At 39.6% G+C, this 11,345-nt stretch overlaps 1 protein-coding gene across 1 annotated transcript in view; it reads right to left on the bottom strand.

Moving 5' to 3' along the window:
- The window catches only part of FHL5 (four and a half LIM domains 5), a 35,977-nt gene extending 31,410 nt beyond the window's left edge, over positions 1–4,567 (bottom strand). The window contains exon 1 of the mRNA XM_003798220.1: positions 4,434–4,567. The gene's annotated coding sequence lies outside the window, so the exon portion shown is untranslated. The remainder of the gene's footprint in view (positions 1–4,433) is intronic.
- Between the last annotated feature and the right edge of the window lie 6,778 nt (positions 4,568–11,345).

Below are 11,345 nucleotides of genomic sequence, written 5' to 3' on the forward strand. Positions count from 1 at the left end.
TACATCTATCACTACAGAAAATCCCCACACTGCAGTAACCAACGATAAGGGAGGAAGAAAGAAAAAAAGTATATACAAAACAACCAGAAATACTTAACAAAATGACAGGTGTAGGTCCTCACTTATCAATAATAACCTTGCATGCAGACGGATTAAATATGCCATGTAAAAAATGTAGACTGGCTGAACAGATAAACAAAACTGCGGCCCAACCATTCAGTACATGAAACTCACTTCACCTGTAAGGACACATATGGAATAAAAATGAATAAATAGAAAAAGATAGTCCATGCAAATTGAAATAAAAATCAAGCAAGAAGGTCCACTAGAGCCTGAATGCTGACAAAGAGTTTGAGAAGAAATAAAAATGAAAATGACCACTTTTACTGTTGATCTAATATAATATCTACAATATAGCTGTTTTTAGTCTATCTTTAAGGAGGGAGGCCAACAAACCTGCCCACATTCAGAGGACTTAGCACGGCTCAGACTTCAGAACCTCACGTTTCTTCTTTATATCACAGGGTCACTCCCACACTGACTCCCTAGCTTTATTTATTTAATGAATTTAAAATTTCTTGTTGTGGAAATACCATGAAGTAGTAAGGCATTCATATAGGTTTGGATTCACCTTATCCTCACCATATGTCTGAAATTTCGCACAGACAAGCTAATCCTGATTATAAGACGAAACCCTACGTGGACTCAGAGAAGAGCCCCTGAAGTGCCACACACGGTTTTTAGCCTCTTTCACTATCCTAGTATCAGCAAAAAGAGCAAATGATGACGTCTATAGAAGTTAGGTTACAGCAAGTATGGAAATATATATGTGTGCCTATATACATATATGTGCGTGCATATATACTCATGTGTGTGTGCACACACGTTTACACACATACACAGTATTTTCTTTTCAATGGGTTCACAATCCAACCCAGAGGCAGCATTAGGAGAGAAGCTGACCCTATTTTAACCAACATTTCCCCCTTTCCAACCAGATCAAGGCTTTGTTTTCCCTGTGCCTATGTCTAATTTTATAGGGTTTTGGAACTGTGTCTATAAAATACATTAATTCTTTACCGGCCACCTTCAAAGGAGTTTTCAGGATGCTAGAAATTCAGTCCTAAATGCCACGGTTCCTCAGTAGGGTACATTGCTAGCATAAGAAACACAAAAGGGGAACCAAGTATAGACTTGGGAGATGAATGGCTGGTCAGTGCTTCCCAGGGAATGAAGCACCAGGAGCTGACCTGAGAGATGAGGGTGGTTGAAGTGAGTTAGGTCTGTATGGAGGGTGCTTTGTGGGAAGCACGTAGGGGGGCCTGACAGAAAAGAGGGATTTTCCTTATTCTTCATTTGTAGAAGATAATTAGTGTTGATGAGCAAGAGTGTGTGTGTGTGTGTGTGTGAGTGTGTGTGTGAGTGTGTGTATCAGTGCAGTAGTAAAAGTTGATTTGGAGAAGAAGGTAGATGCTAAATTATTCAGGGTCTTGACTTGTAATGAGAGTAACTGGCATTTAAATAGCACTCTGTGCCAGGCATTGCTGCAGGAAATTTTAAAATACCAACATATTTATTTCTTATATCAAACCTAAGGGAAAAAAGCACCATTATGATCTTCATTTTATAGACAAAGAAAATAAGACAGAGGCTGACTGATGTCTCTAAGTTCACACTGGGATTTGAGCAACAGCCAGTCTGGCATGAGAAAAAAATATTCTAACCCTTCGCCCCAGTGTCTCGGGGACCCGGAGTATTAGCATCACCCAGGAGCTAACAGACAAAAATGCAGTAACTCAAGCCCCAACCCAAACCTCTGGAATTGACATTTTGACAAAGAACTCAAAGCAGTTCTGAGCACCTTAAAGTTTGGTATTTTCTGTAATCCACTATACTCACTGCTTCTCTGACAAGGAAATTCCCTGAGAAGAAACATGGGCATGGCCCTAAGGTGAGTGGAGAGTCAGGGAGAGATCTGAGCAAGGGAAGGACAAAGCCCAGTTGGCTTTCCAGCTGTACTTCCCAGCTGTGCTCTTTCTCCAGGACGGAGAGCACAAAGAAGAGGGCAATTCTCAGAGGCAGGGAGACCAGGTTAAGGGTCACTGTTAACCAAGGGAAAGAAGACAGAGCCTTGAAGTGAGAGGTGGCAGTGATGAAGGAAGGAAGTGGGTGACTTTAAGAGGTAGCACTGGAAGAACTTGGAGATTCTGTGAGTGTCTGACCTGAGAGAAGTGGAGAATGTGGCTCATCGCCAGTTTCTCGCTTGAGCTGTTGGCTTTCTCTGAAAAGAGGGCCTATTGGTCCTATTAGATTCATAAGGAGAACTGTGATCTGAAAGTAATTTGATGTAGAGACAAATGCTCAAGCTCATTATTTTTCACTGATTTGAGGTGTTTGGAGGAAAATAGTCCTCCTCCTCTCCGAAGAGTTTCCAGGGTACCAAAAGGTAACCAAGAAAAATGATGACAGTCACAGAGGAAAAAGATAATTATGAGAACATGGACATGCAAGCTTGTTTAATTGACATCTGATTTGAAACGCCTGTGTGAACACAACTATTTGGTCTTTATTTCTAAAGAGATCACGTTCCCTAGATTGAAAACATAAAAACAACAAAAGAAAAACCAAATTAAAGCTTCTTTAAAATATCCTGAACACTTATTTTAATATAGAAGAAAAGTTTCTAGCCTTGCCCAAGACACTCAAATTAGCCCAGCTTTACTCAAAATGTCAGCAAGTATTAATGTAATAAAAATAAGAGGTAAATTTGTTAGAGAGGTGATGTTACAATAAAACAAGAATCTGCTACTTTTGTTTACATAAAAATCAACACAGAATTGGCAACTAATTATAATCTTAGAATAAACAGAACAAGTATAGTAAACAGACATCAGAGTTTACCTGTTCCACAAAGCAATTTGGATCATGGCTTTACACGTATGTTAGGAAATATTTTGTTTGACACATATGTTTGCAATACTTGTGTTAAGTTTTAATCCATTTATACTTTGCTAACGCTAGAATTTATAGTCAACAGTATTGTGGCTATGAAATAATGGCTATTAATAAAATGACTTGAGGGCTTTCTTATACATATAAGAGTCACTCGTTTTATTAATAATTCTGTTTAGCTATCACATTGCTAAAGTTCCGAATGACAGCTGAAGAGCTGCGTTTGCTGTTCACCCGGATGGCAGACTCCAGAGAGCCTGAGACTGAGATAGTGAGGAAGCCCGAACACACATGGCAGGCACGGTTGTTGCCTAAATGACGCTGTCTCCGTTCTGAGAGCAGCACTTAGACTGCTGTAGTATATTATGCATCTGTGTGGGCTGGACCGACAGACATTTTAATTCAATCTGCAGAAACCTAAAATTATGAATTGTTACATGTCTGCTTCTGGAAAGTGGGCAGATTTTTCTTGAAAATAGCAGGAATCTGTAAGTGACTTCAAAATGTGCTCTGGAAATATAAATCTAGGCATGAAATATCCTCAGTGATAATGTTATTCATTCAAGTACATTAAATAGAATTCCAGAATCTTTCCTCTTCTTCCCCTTTTACATAAATGAAGCTATGCTCCATATATTAAGACCATTAAGAAAACTCAGGAGGCGACTCCAAGGAGTTACCTGGCCCCTGTGCTGCCTCCATGTGCAAATAACCGTTGGCTCAAATGGCCAAGAATCTTCAAGGTGTATGTTTTGCCAAGCAAGTTTTCTCTTAAGCACTTACTGAAAAGTTTGTAGAAACTCTTGTCCTTTAAAGAAGAAAACATTAGAGAAGGCAAAATAGCACATAAATACACAAAGGAAACAGTAAGGGGAGAGAACTCACGTTTTCTTGAAGCGGCTTCTTCCTGTGATTTAAAGTTTGAAAGGAGAACATCTGGTGGTTCTCGTTCCTCCAGCACAACTGCAAAGGAACAGAACGGGCCGCCAGTGCTATCTGAGGGTTCCTCCCAACTGCAGCTTTTCAACTTTGTAGGAGAAAATAGGAGGGTCCCTGTGTTTCCTCCCAGTCCTGTGACAAGCACATAGCTGACTCCTGCTGGGCTGAGAAAGCAGTCCTTCTCAATTTGTACTCAAAATTACAAATAACAAATTCTCTGAAGGACATCCTTAAAGGGAAATCTACCAGGATTAGTATTTGAAATATCTGGGTAAGCTCCAAAAAGTTTAAAATACACCGCATTCATACAGACACGCACACTTGAGATATTTCCACTGACTCGGCTAAATCAAGGGCATATTTATAAAAATAATTTGCTAGAAGGATGCTGTGTTTTCTGTTTCCGTGATTAATCTGTTTTGGTTCTGTTTGTTTGCTGGTGGCTATTGGAATGTTCCTCGGAGGTTAGAAATGGCTGAACTGCTAGGCTTTCTTTTTTTCTATTTAATTATCTGGATAGAGATATGTCCCCATTTTCTCACCTGCAGAGTTCTTGGTAGTTTGAGAGATGAGCTGTGGCCTCTATCACTGCCTTCTTGGGAAATTCGGGAACTTTGAGCCTTGAATTTGAGTAGTATGACTCAAGGTAGTTCCCTGCTTTCTGCACCTCCAGTGTGGACTCAGCCTCTCCTGCTTCTGCCTGCTTCTTTATGAGCTGGCGACAATTGTTAGGTCACGTCCATGGCTGTATGACTTCATTTAAGCACAGACTCATGGCAGGGTGGGGGAGTGTCTTTTGAAATCTTGAATTTAAAAACATGAAAAGTAGCTAGAGATATCAAAAGTTAAAATTGGGGGCAGTGCCTATGGCTCAGTGAGTAGGGCGCTGGCCCCATATACTAAGGGTGGTGGGTTCAAACCCAGCCCCGGCCAAAATACAACAAAAAATAGCCAGGCCTTGTGGCGGGTGCCTGTAGTCCCAGCTACTTGGGAGGATGAGGCAAGAGAATCGCCTAAACCCAGGAGTTGGAGGTTACTATGAGCTGTGAAGCCATGGCACTCTACCAGGGGCAATAAAGTGAGACTCTGGCTCTTAAAAAAAAAAAAAATCCAAAACCAACAAAACAAAACAAAAAGTTAAATCTGAAGTAATGTTTGGTGAGATTCACACTAAGTCACACTGATCCATGAAGCAAGTGAGACTTTCTCCTGGAATCTCCATTTGAGGCCATTTCTTCTGTTTGGAAGGTAGGATGAGAGTAGAAATATTTTGCCTGAAATTCATTTTTTTCCCAGATGAAACTCAACCTGTCCCTTGTTCTACGTGCTGAAGCCATGATATGTTAATGTTATCTAAGGTCAAACTCAGGTATACACCATCAAGGAACTCGAGATAGAGAAATGCAGAGTCAATTATCTCTGCCCTTTTCTTGAGTCATCTGATTTGGATGATGAAGACATTACAGAAAGGTAAGCATAGTGATTAGCAAAAACAAATTTTGATTCAGTAAAACAACAGGAGTACATTTCATGAGTAATAGATTTTGAGCCTCATGACGCCACTGGTAAATAGCCATCACCTGTGTGTGTTTTCTCCCCTTCCTAGGTGAGAACCCCTGAGCCCCATCTGGTTATGGGCATCACCCTCTTTCTCACACCTCTGCTTCCTGAGAGGGAAATTTACGTTCATGGAGTCAACTTCTGAGCTTCCTTCTCCCTCCCTCCTCAACTTCCTGCAATTCTTTCACTTGAACCACTCTCCCAAAGGTGCTTCATTAAGATCATAGAAGATCTTAGTTAGCCACCCAAAGAGCATGGGCTTTAATCTTACCAAAAATTTCTCATCTGTGTCTGTTTCCTTTTGAAATTCTCCTAAGTTGGGCTCACTAAATTCCCCTCCTCCTGGTTTTCTGTTTGCTCTCGACATCCTCAGTCTCCTCTCCCTTTATTCACATCACTTTCCCCCATCGAGATTGATTCTGCTTCTCTGTACACTTTCCATCAGGATCCTTATCAAAACAATTTACAATTATGTACCATGACTCTCAAATAGGTACTCTCATCTGATATCACTCTCCAAGGTTCCAGTCGTGTATTCTGTTGTCTACTGGACATCTTTCTCCACAAGCTTCCAGGCACCTGAAACTCAGCTGTCCCAAATAAACCTCTTCACCTTCTCCCCAGTCCAAACTTGTTTGCTCTGTTTCTTTTCCTTGGGCACAGCACCATCATCCACCTATTACCTAAGACTTCATTTATTCTCCACTCTCACCATCATTATCCAACTTCTGTGAGTTCTGCTTTGTTAAAAGATCTTTCTCAAACTCATCCTCATCACTGAATTCCAGGTCTCACATTTCTCACTCAGATTATTTTATGAGTTATAAAACAGCTGACACTTGCCCCAGCCTGGTTCCTATCTATCCCTTCTCTACATAACTATAGAACAATATTACTTTAAAAATACAAGGTTGTCAAATTATGGAATACTTGCTACCTGCAGAAAATCTGAAACAAGAATTGGAATCTATAAAGAGACAGCCACAGCCTAAATCTCTGCATTCCTCCTTAGAATTTTATGTATCATGACTATGTTAACTATATAAGGAAATGCTTATGTGTTTGTGTAGATAGTGTGTGTATATATATAGCTATAGTTATATATTTAATAAGGAATATAAGACCAAACATGTATATAGTGGTAGAGATCAGAAATATTTTTCTTTCCCATTCCTGTGATCATGGTCAAGCTCTCTATAACAAAAACAAATCAAGAGGAGAAAAGCATACAAATGTTTTTAATGTAAGTTTTCTATAACACGAGAGCCTTCAGAAATGAAGGTCCAAAGGAACAGACACAGTCGTGCATTTTTATGTTTCTGTTTGATGCAGAGTGATAGTCGTGGAGAAGTGTGATTGAATAAAGTGGGTTAATGTAATGAAAATAAACTGGGGAACTTAGCAAAGCTGGTTTGTTCAGATTCTTCTTCCTTTCCTCCAGGCGGAAGGTGTTTACTTCTAGAATGTGGCCTGCTTCGGGGGCCAATGGCAAGGGTAGGTGAGAGTGACCTTCCTGCTTCCGTGGCATTTTCAAGGTCAAGGTGCCATATTTTGGTGTAGTACTCATACTTCTGTATTCTTTTTTTTCACTTAAATACATTATGATTTTCCAAATCAATAATATATTATTTTAAAAGTAGCTGTGAATTATTGTTACAATATACTGAAATTTATAATGGGATAGTTTCTCCTCTTTTTTTTTTTTTTGAGAAAGAGTCTTACTTGTCACCTTCAGTAGAGTGCCCTGGCGTCATAGCTCAACCTCAAACTCTTGGGCTCAAGCAATTCTTTTGCCTCAGCCTCACGAGTAGCTGAGGCAAATTATTTTCCCATAATCCTCGGCTATTTTTTTGAGACAGTGTCTCACTCTTGCTCAGGCTGGTCTCAAACTCCTGAACTCGGGCGATCTGCCCACCTCGGCCTCTTGGAGTGCTGGGATTACAGGCATGAGCCACCACGCCTGGCCTCTCTTTTCAACACAAAAAGATACGCTGAACATTTATAACATATGAGTCACAAAGACTGAGTTTAGTTTGGAAAAAAGGAAGGAGAAAAATCTAGAATGCTCACTTTAAGTTCCTTGACATACTTTAGGTATTATTTAAACAGCTATATTTTCTATACTAACCATGTGTTAAGCCTTCAAGCACTTACTTTAAGTCTATATAACAGAGTTAGGGTAAAGGCTATATTTTAGATAGGCTCAGCAGATAAATAATTTGACAAAGCACTTTTATTCAATGTAAGTTGAATAACAGGAAAATAAAAAGACGACCTTTGGGCCTTTTGTCTTAGGTTGACTAGTCAGACAAAGGGTTTTTCTTTGGAGAACTAATATCTTAAAAAGATACTGAAAAGCCAAGAAGGTTGTCTTTTTGTGTGTATGCAAGAAGTCTATACTCCTCTCTACTACAGGTTGCGGAAAGGGACATATGAACATATGCTAGTCCACATTTTACTTCTCAGAAAAGGAAGATTTTACCTTTACAAATCATATATACATTTTATAGGACTCTGGCAAATTGTCAAATTGCTTTGTAAAATGAAGGGATCTTCTTGAAAGATAAATCTAATCACTTCATTTCCCTGGCTAATTTACTCTTTTAAAGGCTCTTAGTGTCTTCAGGGTAGTGGTTAAAGTTTTTAGCTTAGCACATAAGGATGTCATAGTCCCCTCCGGTCTGTTTCATTTCTATGTGTCCTGTTTCCCCAGATGACTTTTCATATTTTGCTTAATTTACAGCTCCCCAAATGTCTTACCGTGTCAGACTAATGCATAGTACCTCTGCACCTCCTTTCCTCCACCCTGAATGCCCACCTTCCTGTCTCCCATTTCCACTTACTTTTTCTTTTAGGACTCAGTTCAGGGGTTACGTCTAGCCTCCCCACTATGCAGGACAGTCTGAATTGCACGTCTTCACTGGTAGCACCCCGTTTGCTTCTATCAAAACACTATATTATATTACTGTTGTTGATTTTTGCCATGTCATTGAACGTAAGGCACATTATCAAAAACTGGCATTTGCATTCCTGGTACTGTCATACAAGATGTAAGAAATTGGGCCAAGACTGTAAATTCACCGTGTCCTTCCTTTCTTCTATCACGCTGTCAATGTAATCCTGTCTTTCTTGATCCTCAGAACAAACACCCAGGTTGTCTCACTACTAATCACTTAGGAGACAGAACAATTGAGGCAAGTGTGGTAAAACACCACAACACTGGGAACCTACAAACATTTAATACATGTTTAAAGCCCCATGTTTGGCCATGTAAAATGTGCTCTCAGGTATAATGCACACACATGTTCTTGGCCCAAGCTTTCAGGAAAATGCGCCTTGAGAAGCACCAGGCTGGGAAAGACACATCTGGGGAGGGCTAATGGCCCCCCTGGTAAATGTGTGGACGGCACTGCCCACTCCGGGAAGGCTGCCTCTTCCCTGTCTTCCAGGAGCCATTCCCTTCCTGCTACATTGGGGAGCACAGGCTGAAATGGCCACACATGTGGCTGGGGTGGAGCTTCTGCAGCCCCTGGCTTGCAGGCAGCCAGGAGGGTCCCTGGGGCCTGTGTGGGGCTCCTGGGCCCCTCTTTGCAGCTGGGCCTAGGCCTTCACACTGAAAAGCTGCAACCCACACCACCTTGACCTTTCTTCTGACTGAGGCATTTGGTGAAGGCCACTCCAGCCAGCTATCAGCAGATCCTGGATCCTCCCGGACTGGAACCCCATGCGCCCTGCAGGCCTAGAAGTGAGGGTGCAGGAGGTGGGCTGGGATCCCCTCTCCTGAGCCATACTACCCACGTATAATAGGCATCCTTATTTGTCCCTCAAAAATTTGGACAAAAAGTGCACATGATACATGGTAAAATACTGTGGTTGTTCTTGTAATATAGGGTAACTCTTTTCTAAACACCTGAAAGTCAGGGCTTTTCTTGTTTCAGCGGTTTGGGAGAAGTCTCTCCCGGCGTCTGTTTATTCTTGTTTGCCGAGTGGTCCTCGAGGTCAACACCACTGTGCATCAGCAGGTCATTTTCATGTCACCTCAGTAGTGCTCCCAGATCCATGAGGAAAACAGACGCCCTGGGGGAGTTTCTGTGCTTAGCTCATCTCCCATGTGCACTGAGGTAAAGGCTTCATTGGTCTGAGTGAAAGAAAGCATCCCCCCCATCCTCAAACTCCCACAAGTGAAGGACTTGACACAAAAAACCCATTTGGCTCTAGGTCAAGAGGCATTTCTGCTTGTTGGTCTAAAACACATTCTCTAAAGAGTTCAAGATGGTTTTACTTCACCTTAAGCAACTGCTACATTTACTGTTCTTAGCATTAAGGTCTTTTCTTAAAAAATACTATGATTTTGAGAATATATGCCACTTTTCACAGGCTCTTTCTGATGGCTAGAAGTGAGTTTCTTGACTCTTTAAAAATACAAGGGTCGCGGGATGGAACCCCGGCGCGTGAACACCGAGCACATTTTCCAGTATCTCTATTGTGACGGTGTGAGTTAACAGACTGACAGACAGCTACACACTTGCGGAAATCCAGCTAATTTGAGAAATTACTAAGATAGGAATGAAAGACATTGAGAACTATTTTTGTGTAAAAAAAAATACTTTAGTAATGTTCAGAATAAGAATTCCAATATAAATATATTACATATAATATACACATCAAATTATCCTAGCATTAGTTAAAATAATGGAAGCTTCGAAGTACCATATACTTTAATAGAACAACAGGCAACTTTATTTTAAACATTTTTAACCCCACCATTTACGGTAACAATAAACATTTAATTTTTATTTTATTAATGAAATGAGACCTTTACATACAAAATCAGCTATGTAATTTCATGAACAAAAGCAATAAAAATCAGAATTGTTTTTGAGAAATGAAACAATGCAAACAAGACAATGGTTCCCTTTACTTGCTTCATCACCTCTTCTTCATCATCTATTCTCTATGCTCTAGTTTGAACACAGCATGGATTACTTTGGTATCTGCTGAAACATAAGTGATACGGTTCTTAAACAAAGGTTGAATAAAAAATAGACTGGCTGTTCAAAATTTTAGAAGCTGAATAAATAAAAGTAACCTGGGTTTGTGATGACAGAGGGTTTGTCACTTTTCTTCCTTTGCTCATATGAAAATATATAATAAAAAATTATTCATGGGAAAACATTTTTAAACTGAATGTTCTATTCCCGTCAAATTTAAGAATAATGTGTAGTCAGCAATTACATTAATTACCTTCACTTAAGACTAATACCTTGGAGTATTATTGGAGTAGAGGTAGACTGTCTTTGTATTCAAATATTTTGAAATAGAAAATTTTAAATGCCATATAAGGAATTATATAAAATAATATTTTTTTAAATATTTGAGATTTCAATTAGTATTATATTCAAAATAATTAAATTCCTTTTTGATAATTAATAAATTTTTGCTTGAAATCATTTGGTTGAAATGATTACCCCAAGGAACTACTTTAGTCATTTTTAACAAACAATCTTTAGAAAACAAAAATACCTATTTCTTATAAGGATTTCTATTTATAGAAAAAAGATTCCAATGACATAAAGCACTTACAGAACCTTTTAATGGAAAAGATAACTATTTGTCACACTGGTATTTACAGTGTTAGATGACAGAGCAACTACTGACGTTAAAAAATGTAATGTAGAAATACAAACTGGTCAAAGGAAAATCTGTAAAATTTGTATTCCAATGTTAAATGTGACTTATACCTACTGGCAATAAACGGTACGTTTTCTCGCATACTTGTGAGCTCATTTTAGAAGAGAGCACAGCAATGCATGAACTCCCATAGACTTCTTGTGCCCCTACAAAGGCATTCCTGTGGCCCCAATCACATAAAAGTTTATTCTGCCAGAAATAAG

The sequence above is a fragment of the Otolemur garnettii genome, unplaced genomic scaffold, assembly GCF_000181295.1.
Source record: "Otolemur garnettii isolate 467f Iridium unplaced genomic scaffold, OtoGar3 scaffold00132, whole genome shotgun sequence".
Taxonomy (NCBI): Eukaryota; Metazoa; Chordata; class Mammalia; order Primates; family Galagidae; genus Otolemur; species Otolemur garnettii.